Source organism: Microcebus murinus, chromosome 16, assembly GCF_040939455.1.
Source record: "Microcebus murinus isolate Inina chromosome 16, M.murinus_Inina_mat1.0, whole genome shotgun sequence".
In the NCBI taxonomy this organism is placed as follows: Eukaryota; Metazoa; Chordata; class Mammalia; order Primates; family Cheirogaleidae; genus Microcebus; species Microcebus murinus.
In genome coordinates, this window is record NC_134119.1 from 58,060,954 (window position 1) to 58,073,115 (window position 12,162).

At 61.5% G+C, this 12,162-nt stretch overlaps 1 protein-coding gene across 1 annotated transcript in view; it reads left to right on the forward strand.

Moving 5' to 3' along the window:
* The first annotated feature begins 2,286 nt into the window (after window positions 1–2,286).
* CHST8 (carbohydrate sulfotransferase 8) overlaps window positions 2,287–12,162 on the forward strand; it is a 106,486-nt gene continuing 96,610 nt past the window's right edge. Inside the window, exon 1 of the mRNA XM_012775142.2 lies at window positions 2,287–2,400. The gene's annotated coding sequence lies outside the window, so the exon portion shown is untranslated. The remainder of the gene's footprint in view (window positions 2,401–12,162) is intronic.

The following is a 12,162-nucleotide window of genomic DNA, read 5'->3' on the forward strand; positions in this document are numbered from 1 at the left end:
GTGTAGACTCGTTCCATGGAAGTACTCCCTGTGCAGAGGCTCCTCCCCGCTCTGAGGCTGGGCCGTGGAAGGGGACCGCCCACTCCCTCCCCACCTGTGCGTGTGGGAGTGGGAGCGTGTGCGCATTTGCTTTGCGGAGTGTGCGTGGTACCAAGAGGTCCCCTTGACCACCAGGCCTCTCTGGCCAAAGGCGTGTGCTCTGTTCAGGCCCAGCTGCAGATAGGGGCCTCATTGGCTCTGCCTAGACGAGCTGTAACCAGGGCCCCCCGGGGGTGGTGGTGGTGGTGAGAGGGGCTGGAGGTGCAGGGGCAAGGGGGACACAGGGACAGGGACACGGCCAGTGTCCTTTGGGCTAGTCCAGCAAGTAGCTTCCTGCTCAGGCCCCCCTCCCCTTTGTTCCCACATCATCTCCTCCTGCTCAGCTCTGACAGTGCTCGGGTGCAGGATGGACAAGGATTCCACTCATGCACGAGCCCTTTGCATTCGGCCCCTCCGATCTGCACCTGACTCAGGTGGAGTAGGGCGTTGTCACCCACATAGACACACTCTGTCCCCACCCCTGGCCCCCCACAGTAACTGCCAACAGCCAGTGGAGTGGGGCTGGGTCACGGCACTGCCCTGGGCTGGGACAGTCTGAGCTCAGAGTCCCGGACAGGGAACCCCAGAACCGGACCTGCTCTATTTCGGAATCAGCATACCTGGGCCATCCTCCGGGCTCGTGGACTCCAGCAACTGGGTGGCATTCTTGCACCTCAGTCCCCTCATCTGTAAAATGGGCATAACAATGCGTACTTTGTTGTTGCCAGAATTAAAAGGTGATGGTGATGGTGTTGGTACGCTCCAGTTTACCTTCTCACCTGTCCTGGTGTATATTTGGATGCTCTGAGCTTACCTGGGACGTTAAGGAGGCCTCAGGGCCCTAGAGGCGGGGACTTCCTGGGTGTGCTCAGGAGTCACTCCCTGCCAGGCCTGCCCCCAACTCTGGTCAGTCAAGGGCCACAGGTACATCCCATTCCCCAATCCTGTCACTCACGCTGGGTCAGCCAGGTGGAGGCCGGCCATCCAACCAGCAGAGGCCATCGGAGAGAAGGGGGTGAGCCTTCTTCACTGTAGCTTACTAAAGGCATCGCTGCAGGGTTTTGAAAACACTGGTGTGCCTCCACCGCTAAGAGGTGACTGATGTCCGGTTTCAAATGGGTCCTGTGAGAAAACAGCCTGCCCTTGCTCCCCAGCCCTGGGTGCCCCCCTGCAGGTCGCAGCTGCCTTCTCCGGAAGAACAAGGCGGGGAACCTGAGCCCCTGTTTGTGTCCGTGCTGTGCCCAGGTGTTGTGTAGCTGTGGACTGGGCACATTGCCACTCCGTTATTCTGAGTGCGTATAGGGAGGGGACTGTTGGCCCATGTGACCGGACAGGGATGAAGCCCTTAAGGGAGAGCCTGGGTCATAGGGCACTTTCAGCAGAATCCAGAGCTCCAGGGATTTGGGGATCGGCGCAGACATCAGGGCCTGGGGCCGCCCAAGGCCCTGACCGAATTCCACGCGAGGCCGTGGCGCTGGGACGTCCCAGAATCTTCCTCGGGAGCAACCCCATGTCTTTCGTGGGCCCCGAGCCCCCGCAGTGTCGGGTCCCGGGCACGCGCCCCTGCCCAGCTGCGGTCAAGGCCGGCCCCAGCAATGCCGGGTGCAACCGACCCACCGGGGCAGTGGCAGCATTCCGGCCGCTGTCTGGAGCCAAGCGTCAGACAGGAGTCTCAGGGACCCGGGAGACCCGGGACCGCCCCCGCCACAGCCTCCCCCACCCCCGCGGCCGCCGGACCGCGCCCAGCATCGGCCCTTGCGGGGCGCGCGGCCAGCCGGGCCCGGGAGTCGCAGAGCGCGCGTGGGCGCGGCGCCCGTGGCCCCGGGAACGGCCGAGCGAATCGCAGGAGTGATCCTCTCCCAGCCCGGCCACCGCCGTCGCCGCCACCACCGCGGGGCGGGGCACGGGCCGGGGGCGGGGCGCCGGGCGGGCGCGGCGCTATTTCCAGCCTCGCCGGAGGCTTCGCTAGCACTTCGCTGGGAGACTTCCCGGCGCGCGAGCCGCATCCGGCAGCGTTGCGGGGAGGAGAGAGGACCAGGCGGCGGCGGCGGCGGCCGGAGGTGGGGTACCGACCGGGCCGGGGACGAGGAGGAGCGCGCCACCACACCCTCTCCCTCTCCCGCGCGCCGGCCGCCGGCCCCCGCCGCTCGCCCGCCGACCGCTCCGGGTTCCGCCCGGTTCCGCTCCGAGCGCGAGGAGGCACCGGGCCCAGGCTGGGGCGGAGGTCCTCCCTGCCGCCTGCGCGCCCCGAGCGGAGGGCTCGCGACGGGGGCCGCGCCCGATTGGAGGCGCCTGCGGCCTCGAGAGCATCGGCGGCGCCAGGTAAGTGGCCGCGTCCTGCCCCACCCCTGCTCCTGCCCCGCGCCGCGTCCGGGCCTGCGGGGACGCCACGAGGGGTCCGGGGCGGGCCCTGGGCAGCGCCGCGCGCCAACCCCGGGACCCGACGCGGACCGGAGCCCGCAGCCGCTGGCGAAGGTGGGGCGCGCGGGGCTCGGATCTGGCCGCACTTTGGGGACCGGCCCTAGTAGTGGGAACTTTAATTAGACTTTCTCTCCTTGGGTCTCACTCGCCGCGGCGCGTCCGTGAACTGCCGCCCCTCGGGCTCACTGGGTCCCAGCGGACCCCCCGCGCCTCCTCCCGGCCCTGGGCGCTGGGCGTGGGGAGGCGGCGTGGGGCGCCGAGAGGGCCCGGCCGGAGCGCCCCGGGCGCCGGCGCTTTCCCGCGCGCTCGGAGCGGGGACTGGGGCGGGCGGTGGCAGGCAGGGACGAGGGGGGAAGTTAGCGGTGGCCGCGGCTTCCCACCGAGCGGCGGAAGGTGCCCCCGCGCGCCAGTGCGCGCATTCCCGCCCCGCGACTCTCCAGGGCACCGGCCTGTTCCGTACCGGAGGCGAGTGCGTGTGCGTCCGCGGCCGTGTGAAGGTGTGTGCGTGCCTGTGTCCGGGAGTGCGGGAGTCCGAGACACGGCGGCCCCGGGGGGCGGGGGAAGGACCGCTTCGCCGCGGGACCGAGCCGAGCCCTCCAGCTGCGGGCTGCTGCTCCCGCTCGCCGGCTCCGGCCTCCGGGAGGCGCGTTCGCGGGATTGGCGGAGCCCGCGCCGGCGCGTGGGTCATAGGTGACCCCCTGCCGGGCCTGGCGCGGGACCCCCGCGGCCCTAACTTTCCCCGCACTTCCTGCCTGCAGGCCCCGCGACCGACCCCGACCCCGAGCCAGAGCTGGCGCGGCCGCTGCGCCCTGGGCTGTGGGGGAAGCTCACCGCGCGGCGCTCGGTTCTCACCGAGAAGCAGAGGCCGGTCCCTGGGCTCTCTGCCCCGCAGCCGTCCCCGGTATCCTAGTGGACCCCGCGTCCCCCGACCGCGCCCTGGCTGGCCCCTGAGCAGTGATTGGCTCTGTTGGGGGAACACGCATCCCGGGCCCTCTGCGTCTCCTCGGAGGCGAGATCTGGCCGGCGCAGAGCACGTGGGAGGGGCGGCAGAGTGCAGGGACAGCGGTGGCTCTGGAGCGCGTTGGGGGGGTGGGGGGGTGGGTAGGGCGTGGGAAGGGGGACAGAAGAGTGAGGGTCAGATTAGCTCCTTTCTCATACCCCGCCGTGCTCAGGAGGCTACACCCCCAAGCCCACTTTTTTTTGGGGGGGGGGTAACTTCTCCCTTCTGAGTTCACCTTGACCCTCGCTCGTGGGTGCGGGAGAGCAGCCCATGGAGCGGGAGTGCTAGAGCCCTCCTTAAAATTTCCCAAGTGTCTTGGGCTCTGCTGCCCACCTGCCATCCCTGCCCCAGAGACAAGGCAGACAGGCCCAGGAGGGAGTGACGCTGGTCCCAGTAGGAGATGCTCCTTCCGTGAAGACATCCCAGCACAGAAGGCAGGGCAGGGTCTGGGGACCTCTTGGGGGCAGGCCATGGAAGCATATCCAGGAGGCTTCCTCCAGCCTTCCTCTGTGAAGTGACCCACAGGAGGGATAAGATTTAGACCCAGGAAAGATCTAGCCTCAATAGGGTTGGGTGATCAATAATCCAGTAGCATTAGTTTTTTATTTATTTTTTTTATTTTGAGACAGCGTCTGGCTCTGTTACCTGGGCTAGAGTGCCGTGGCGTCAGCCTCACTCACAGCAACCTCCAACTCCTGGGCTCAAGCGATCCTCCTGCCTCAGCCTCTCGAGTGGCTGGGACGACAGGCATGCGCCACCATGCCCGGCTAATTTTTTCTATATATTTTTAGTTGGCCAATTAATTTCCTTCTATTTATAGTAGAGACAGGGTCTCGCTCTTGCTCGGGCTGGTCTCGAACTCCTGACCTTGAGCGATCCTCCCGCCTCAGCCTCCCAGAGTGCTGGGATGACAGAATCCAGTAGCATTTGAGCACAGAAAACCTCCAAGCTGGACTCCATCCCTTCGCCCTGTGCGTTTCGCCCCTGGGACACACAAATGGCGCCTCGGCGTAGTTATTTATTTACCTGGAATCAGATTCCACGAGAGTGAATTACGTTCCCCAGGTATTGATTTTTTTAAAAAGACCCCAAATTAAAAAGTCAAGGCTTTCTTAAAAGCAAGGTCAAAGATTAATTATTTATAGACATCAATCAGGCAGTGCTCAGGGCTCGTTGCTAAATTGCCTGAGTGTGCAAAACAAACATCTTCTGATGGTCCTTGGCGCTGGCTGGGACAGGAGGGCAGGCCGGTCCTGCCTGGGCTTGGCAAAGCGTTCCGGGGACTGTCACCGGCGGAGGAGGCTTTGTAACTCAGCCTGCTGTTGGAGATGCCTTTTTAATCTTGTAGCCAGAATATCACTTGGGAAATTTCATGCATATTTGCTGTGTTTCCGTAATGAACATTTACTGATTACAGAGTATCAAGGGAATTTCATTTTTTAAACATTTATTCAAATCTCTGTTTATGTAAGCTAATAAGTCTGGGAAAGTTCAGTCACTACTTTTTTTTTTTTGCCGTATGGTTGTTGGGAAAGTGTGCCTGGCGGGCTCATCTCAGAATTTGCCTTCGATTCACATGAAAGAAAAGAGAGTCAGATTTTCCTGATTGCAGACGGTGTTGAGTTCTCGCCAGCGGAGGCCTGGTGGGCTTTTTGTGGTTTTGCTTGATGGAAGAGACGAGGGGCGCTCAGAGCTTTGCTCACGGGGCTGCTGGTGCATCTGGTTGGAGGGACTCGTGTTGGGCACCGCAGTGCTTGTGGGGACTGGCGGGGGAGTGTGGCCCGAGCCGGGGTCCCCAGCTGACTGCTGACTCCCCGGTCTCCTGCCCGCTGCCTGGCCCGGAGCCTGAGACCCTTGTCTTAGCCGCACCTGCTGCATCCGGCTCGGGAAATCTCACCTCCCTGGTATACCCGGGCGTGGCAGCCACGTTGGAGAAATGTGGACGAGGGGGTGACCTGTGGGCAGGAAAGTGGACAGACGATTACGGCAGGTTCTTAATGAGCGATTGCAGTCGGTCGACACTGTGTGAAACAAGTGGCCGGCCTTCCGGCTCATCAGAAGGTAGCGAGTTACAAACAGGAGATTTATACAACGCTGGCCCAGGGGCATCAGTGTGGCCCTGCCATGGGACAGCAAAATAAATCAATAAATCAATAAATCATCAAGGATGACGTCTGGCTGTCTGGGTGTCTATGTGGCGTCGGTATCCTGGAGCCTCAGGAACTTTTCTGGGGCGGGGCAGCCTGCATGGCGACAGCAGGCTCCTTGGTGCTGTCTTTGGAGTCACAGCCAGGACTCGTGGGGCGCCAGAGCAGCTGTGTTCCCTCCCTCCTGGGAAGAGGCCTCCCGAAGGCAGCTGAAACCCCTGGGCTCAGCCCGGGGGCCGGAGCTGCGTTAGCTCAGGTGGTAGAGGATGCGGGAAGTGCCATCTCGTTTCCCGTGGCGGAAGGATGTGTGTGACCCTCTGGCCAGTACATCGCCGTGGGCAGAAGATGAGACTTACAAATTGGCCGTGGAAAAAAAGTTGGGACTTTCATCCCGCACAAAACCGCCTGTCGTTTGTGATCTGGTGCTCCGGCCTGCGCCCGCTGGCCTTGTTCCTGGGCAGTTAGACATCCAGACTCTCGGGGACTGGGCCACCGAGAGACCGGGGATGCCGGTGTCCGAGTGGGCTGACACGGAGACGCAGGGCTGGCACCTGGCGCTGTGTGCAAAGCCACCTTTCTGGCAGTCGGAGAGTCTGTGTGCAGGCCTGGCGCTGGGGACGGCAGACACAGCCATCCCCCCAGGCTGGTGGCCCGTGTCTCCCATTCCCACTCCCCACCCGGAAGGCCGGGAATTTCCGGGAAGCCAGTGCTTCTGGGTGCTGGCGACTGAGGAGGGCAAGGTGCCCTTTCCCCACCGAGCCATGGTCAGAGCTGGCCCTGGTGAGCGAGTGACGTTTATTGGAACTGAATTGGAACCGTCACCTTTGAAACCCGGGGCCAGTGACCGCTGGTCCCACACTCCCGGTGCCCGCCGTCCCTGTCCTTCACTCTGCCCGCCACGAACGTTTGCTGGGCAGGTGTCAGGTGTCTGGTGCTGGGCCAGGCCCTGAGGACACAAGGTCCCTGACCTTATGTGGTTTGTAGTTGGTGGGACAGCAACTCGCCATCATTCATTCCTCACTCACTCATTCCTTCTCTGCCAGACAGAGACATTAATAAAAATAACAACAAATGTGTGCTTCGAGTGTGCGATGACGATATCAAGGGGCACGCCCGGTCATCGTGAGACCCACGAGAGAGCAATCTGACCACCTGGGCGGCGGGGTTCGGGGGACTGCCCCTCCGAGGTGGCCCTTCAGCTGAGGCGTGAAGGAGGAGCCTTGTCTAAGCAGGGTGGGGTGGGAGGGAAGGACGGACAGAGAGCGCCCGGCAGGTGACAGCGTGCACAGAGGTCCCCTGCGCAGGGAGCATGAGGGGGGGCAACAGGGAGCCCCTTCCGGGGCCTGTGTGGCCAGCAGAGTGAGGGAGGGGCTGCAGACCTGGCCGTGCAGGGCCGTCAAGGCCCGGGAGGGGTGTGGAACTTGGTCCCAGGAACTGCGGCAGGGTGGGGACACGGAATTGAGGAGGGAGTGGCAGCAGTGATCCTGCAGAAGGATGACTGTGGCCCTAGGGACCAGTGGGTGGGCGTGAATCCTGCAGGAATCCCGCAGGCTCCTGTTGGGATACCCTCCCGGATGCAGTGGCCGGGCAGCTGGTTGTGTGGCCCTGCCTTTGCGCCCCTGCCCCCCGGCCCACCTCCTCCCGGCGGTCCTCTGAGCCTTTCTGTCCTATGCGTTCACCATTCGCCACCCAGCACGCTCAGTGAGTGACGGCCCAGGGCCCAGGGCAAGCGGCCTGAGGCCCAGCCCGTGGTCCTGTCCCGCCATTAGCTTCTGGTCCCAGCTGGAAAGGGAGCAAGGCCGGTGCCGGCTGCTCTGGGCTGGGCGCTTCTGCCCGACGCCCACCTTCCCCTGCAGTTGGTTGCCCGCAGGCCTGCTGGCCAGGAGTGGCCAGGGCCTGTGTTCCATCCACTTAACGTCCTCCTCCCCCCCGTGGGTCCTTGGGCTGCCGCCCACTGGATGTAACCTGGACGCCGGCTGGCACCTGCCCCAGGACGAGCACCCGTCTCTCGCAGCTTTCCCTGGCTCCCAGCCGCCCTCCTTTTCCTACTCCCCAGGGAGCCGGTCTGTGTCTGCTCCCACCCTCTGTGAGGGGCTCTGCCCAGGCCCTGGGGCTCCCCTCCCCGCCCCCCTGATGTCGGCAGCTCAGCCCAGGCCCCGGCTTCCCTGCAGACGCCTCTGCCGCCGGGTCCACCGGGCTCTGTGCTCCAGAGCTGGGGGTTGGGGAGCAGGTCTGAGTCACCCCGTTTCCCGTTGTGCCCACGTTGCTGGCTGCAGGCCCTGAGCCAAGTGGCTGCCGAGCTGCAGGCAGCAACAGCCCAGGTCGCTGTCACCTTGTCCTCCCCGCGTGGGCCTGAGCCAGCTGTTCCCTTGCTGGGCCAGACTCAGGGGCGGGAGGGGTGGGAGCCGGGCGGAGGGTGCGACAGGTCCCCTCGGCCTCTCCGGGGCTGACAGTTGCCCCCACCCCCCGGGCTCTTTGCCCAGAGGGTGGCAGCTCCAGGCTGGCCATCCGGGGCCGGCCTGGCCACTCTTGTCTTCTGACTGCTGCCTTCACCAGCCGTGGACCCCAGAGTGCCCAGATGCTCGTCAGAGGGAAGGTGACTCAGGCGGGCCCCTCTGCCGGCCGTGCCTAGGCCGGGCACAGACTGACTCACGCTTGGCAGGCGCGTCCTCCCCTCCTTCAGGGCTGCCTCTTTTGGGGGCTGAGTCATCTCTCTGGACAGGACTCATCAGCCCAGGCTTGTGAGCACGGGGACCCTCCCCCAGCCTGGTGCTGCGGGGCTCTGTTTCCAGGGCCACAGGGCGGCCCCCCGCAGATGCTGAGCCAGGGGGTCCCTCCCGTGCAGCCTCTTACCTGCTCTGAGGAAGCCAGGTGAACACGGCAGGCCACCGTACGGGCACACAGGCTGCTCTCCCCGGCTGTGTTGGCCACGAGGAGCTCAGCGTGGGGAAGGCACTCAGGGGCTGCTTGCTGGGTGAGCTAAACTGGGCAGTCCGTCTACGCTGGTGGAGCCAGTGCTTGGGGCATGGTGCAGTATGGTCTGTCTATACTGGCTCGACCAGTGCATGGTGCATGGTGTAGTATAGTCTGTCTATACTGGCTCAACCAGTGCATGGTCCAGGCGGTCTCTCTATGCTGGTACAGCCAGTCTGTCTACACCGGCTGAGCCCATGTGTGTGTTGTGGGCAGTCTGTCCAATACTGGCTGAGCCCCCAGTTCATGACGCAGGCCATCTGTTTCCATTGGTTGAGCTCAGCATCTGTCTACACAGTCTGCCTACGCTGGTCAAGCCAGTGCATTATGCAAGCCATTCTGTCAAACAGGCACTCTGTCTACACTGGCTGGGCTCAGCATGTAATTCAGGCAGTCCGCCTGCAAGAGTTGAGCCAGTGGGTGATGCAGCCAGCCTCTGGCTCGCTGAGGCCAGCGCTCTGAGTTCCTTCTGGCACCGTCCCCTTTTTGTGTGTGGTTGTCTCCTCCAAGAACACTCTTTCCCACCCCTTCCCCATGCACGTCTCGGTCCAGCGTGATTCCTGTTTCCAAGGAGCTTTCCCGTGTCTGCCCGCATCCCCTCGGCAGAGGCTGGCTCAGGGCTGGGAGTGATCTCACCTGGCCGGCCCCTCTCCCACTGCTGTGCTCGGGGCTGAGCCCGCTGCCCACGCAGGGGCCACCTGCCGTCAGCGGCCATCACCACCTCGCCATCCCCCCACGGCAGCCACACGCGAGCCGTTTTCTCACGGAGTCATTTAGCCACCATTGCTGCCTCGGCGTGCGTGGAAAATCGCTTCCCTCCAGGTTGGGTCCATCTTGCCGCTTCTCGCTCAGATTTGGGACCTCGTGAGATTTGGCCTCATCTGCAAATTTAATTTCATGACCATTCATCCCTGTGAAAGCGCAATCTTCGCCTATTATTTAGCTCTCCGCAATTCCCTCTTTCGTGGATCGCCGCGTCAATGGCCAGCCATGGCAACCACCCACTGCCCTCCGCCCACGCAGCCGCCTCTGGGTCGTGGCTGAAGCCAGCGCCGGGAGTCACACCGCCTGGGTCCAAATCCCAGCTGTGCCGCGTGGTTACCGTGGGGCCCAGAGACTCAGTTTCCCCATCTGTAAAATGGGGATGACAACAGAACCCACCTCTTAGAGCCGTTGTGCCTCACCGAGGGCCAGCCCACGATTCACGGCAGCTGCTACCGTCATTGTCATCATCCCCTGTGTCTGGGCTCTCAGCCCAGGTGTGCACGCCCCTTTTACCTGCTTGCGTGCCAGGAATCGTGCTGGTCAAGGGCTTTGCCTGGTGGTGTGACAGAGGCTCAGGGGGGCATGTGGCCCCACTAGCCAGTGCCCCGCCCCCACCAAGCCCTGCTTTTTCTAAGCAGGTGCCCAAAGACGCCCTTTCCCTGTTCTGGATTCACTAGAGCGCGATCGTAGACCTTTTATGCCGAGCACGGCGCGCATGCAGAAAAGCGAACGGATCACAGGCGTCCGATGCAGCGAGCATCCGCAAACCCAACGTGCCTGCGTGCCGGGCACCGGGGCAGGGATCGGGACGTGACTGGCGCCCCTGCACCCCCAGACCTCTTGCAGTCACTTCCCTCCACCCGCCCCTGTAAGTGGTCTCCTTACTTTTAAGGAGGCGTGGGTGGTTTTCCTCGTTTTCAAACTCAATAGAAATGGAACCACATGGCATGGTGTCGCCTCAGTGTCAGGTTTGTGGGATTCACTCACAGTTCGAGTCACTGTGCTGTGTTCATTCCGGTCACTCTGTAGGACCCCACTGCACGGATGTGCCTTCTTTCTCGGTTCCCTCGTGGATTGTCGTGTGGGTTGTTCGGAGTTTTGGGCTACTGTGAACGGTTCCGCTGTGGACATTCTTGCGTCTGTCTCTTGCATATAGGGGCGCAGGTGCATATTTTTGATACGTGTGTGCTCAGAAGAGCATCGCTGGGTCCCGGTATGTGGATCTTTTGCGGGCGCTTCCAGTTTCCTGACGTGATTGTGCTGATATCCGCCCCACACACACACACACCCCCCCCACGGGTCACGCAGCGGCTCCACCCCCTGTTCAGTGCTGTGCGTTGCCGGTCTTTCTCGTTCTAGCCATTCTGGGAGTACGTATGTAGAGGTACCGCACCGTGGTTTTAATTTTATTTCTCAGATGACTAATACGGTTTATTTATTTATTTATTTTTTTGCCAAAGATATTCTGAACCTGGAAACGCTATTTAACAAATTTGAAAATTCACTTCTATCCCGGTTGGAGAGTTCTGAAATGTCTAGCTAGGGGTGCTTGTGATTTCTTCTGCTGGGTGTGCCTGGGTTTGAATCTGCCCTGGGCTGGAAGCCCAGGGATGCAGGAGACAGGTGTTTCTCTGGGTGGGTTTGGGGAACCGGCCACCTACCCTGGAAACACCTGGATGGCCGGTCGGAGAGGCAGATGCTGGGCCCCTGGCCCTGGAATCGTCAGAGAACCATGACCCGTTAGTCTCCTGTGTCTTGTCTTTCTTCCCCTTTGCAAATTCTTTTCTTTTCTTTTCTTTTCTTTTTTTTTGAGACAGAGTCTCATTCTATTGCTCAGGCTAGAGTGAATGCCGTTGCATCAGCCTAGCTCACAGCAACCTCAAATTCCTGGGCTCAGGTAATCCCCCTGCCTCAGCCTCCCGAGTAGCTGGGACTACAGGCATGCGCCACCACGCCCGGCTAATTTTTTCTATATATATTAGTTGGCCAATTAATTTCTTTCTATTTATAGTAGAGACGGGGTCTCGCTCTTGCTCAGGCTGGTTTTGAACTCCTGACCTCGAGCAATCCACCTGCCTGGGCCTCCCAGAGTGCAAGGATTACAGGCGTGAGCCACCGCGCCCGGCCCCCTTTGCAAATTCCATGAACACTGGGGCTTGAGTTCCCTGCTGGGCCCCAGCGCCCAGAACAGTCCTGCACGAAGTGGGGCCCCAGAAACACCCACACAACGAAGGCTCTTGCGAGGGTAGAGGGCTTCCCATCCGGGAGAGCTATGGAAGGCGGAGGAGGTGAGCTTGGGGACTGCACGTCTCAAAGGCCAGGGGTGAGTGAGAACTTCATACAGGTGCGGTAGGAATTCTCTCCACGCTTTGGGACCACGGGGCATGGACAAGTGTGAGCGGAAATACCAGCCCCTTTAAAATAGGGCAGCGAATGAATCCACGATACACACATTGTTTGCACAGTTGGGAGGCGGGTGCACAAAGATGGAAGAGCTAAGAGCAGTTTGGGAAAAACAACACCTTTTTTTTTTTGTTTTGTGGGAAGACAGATTAGAGAGGTTTATGCTCTTCTGTGATAAATAATATGAAAGGTTTATCAAAGTTTAAAAAAAAACAACAAAAAAAACTCTTGACGCTTTCTCCGGAATTGATTTGAAGACTTGGCAGATTTGAGGAATCATTCGGTAGCGTTTTGCGGGTCGATGCTAATTTGATGCGGCAGACCTGCGCCGCGCCGATTTACTGCCGAGCCCACATTAAGCACGGACCTTCCGTG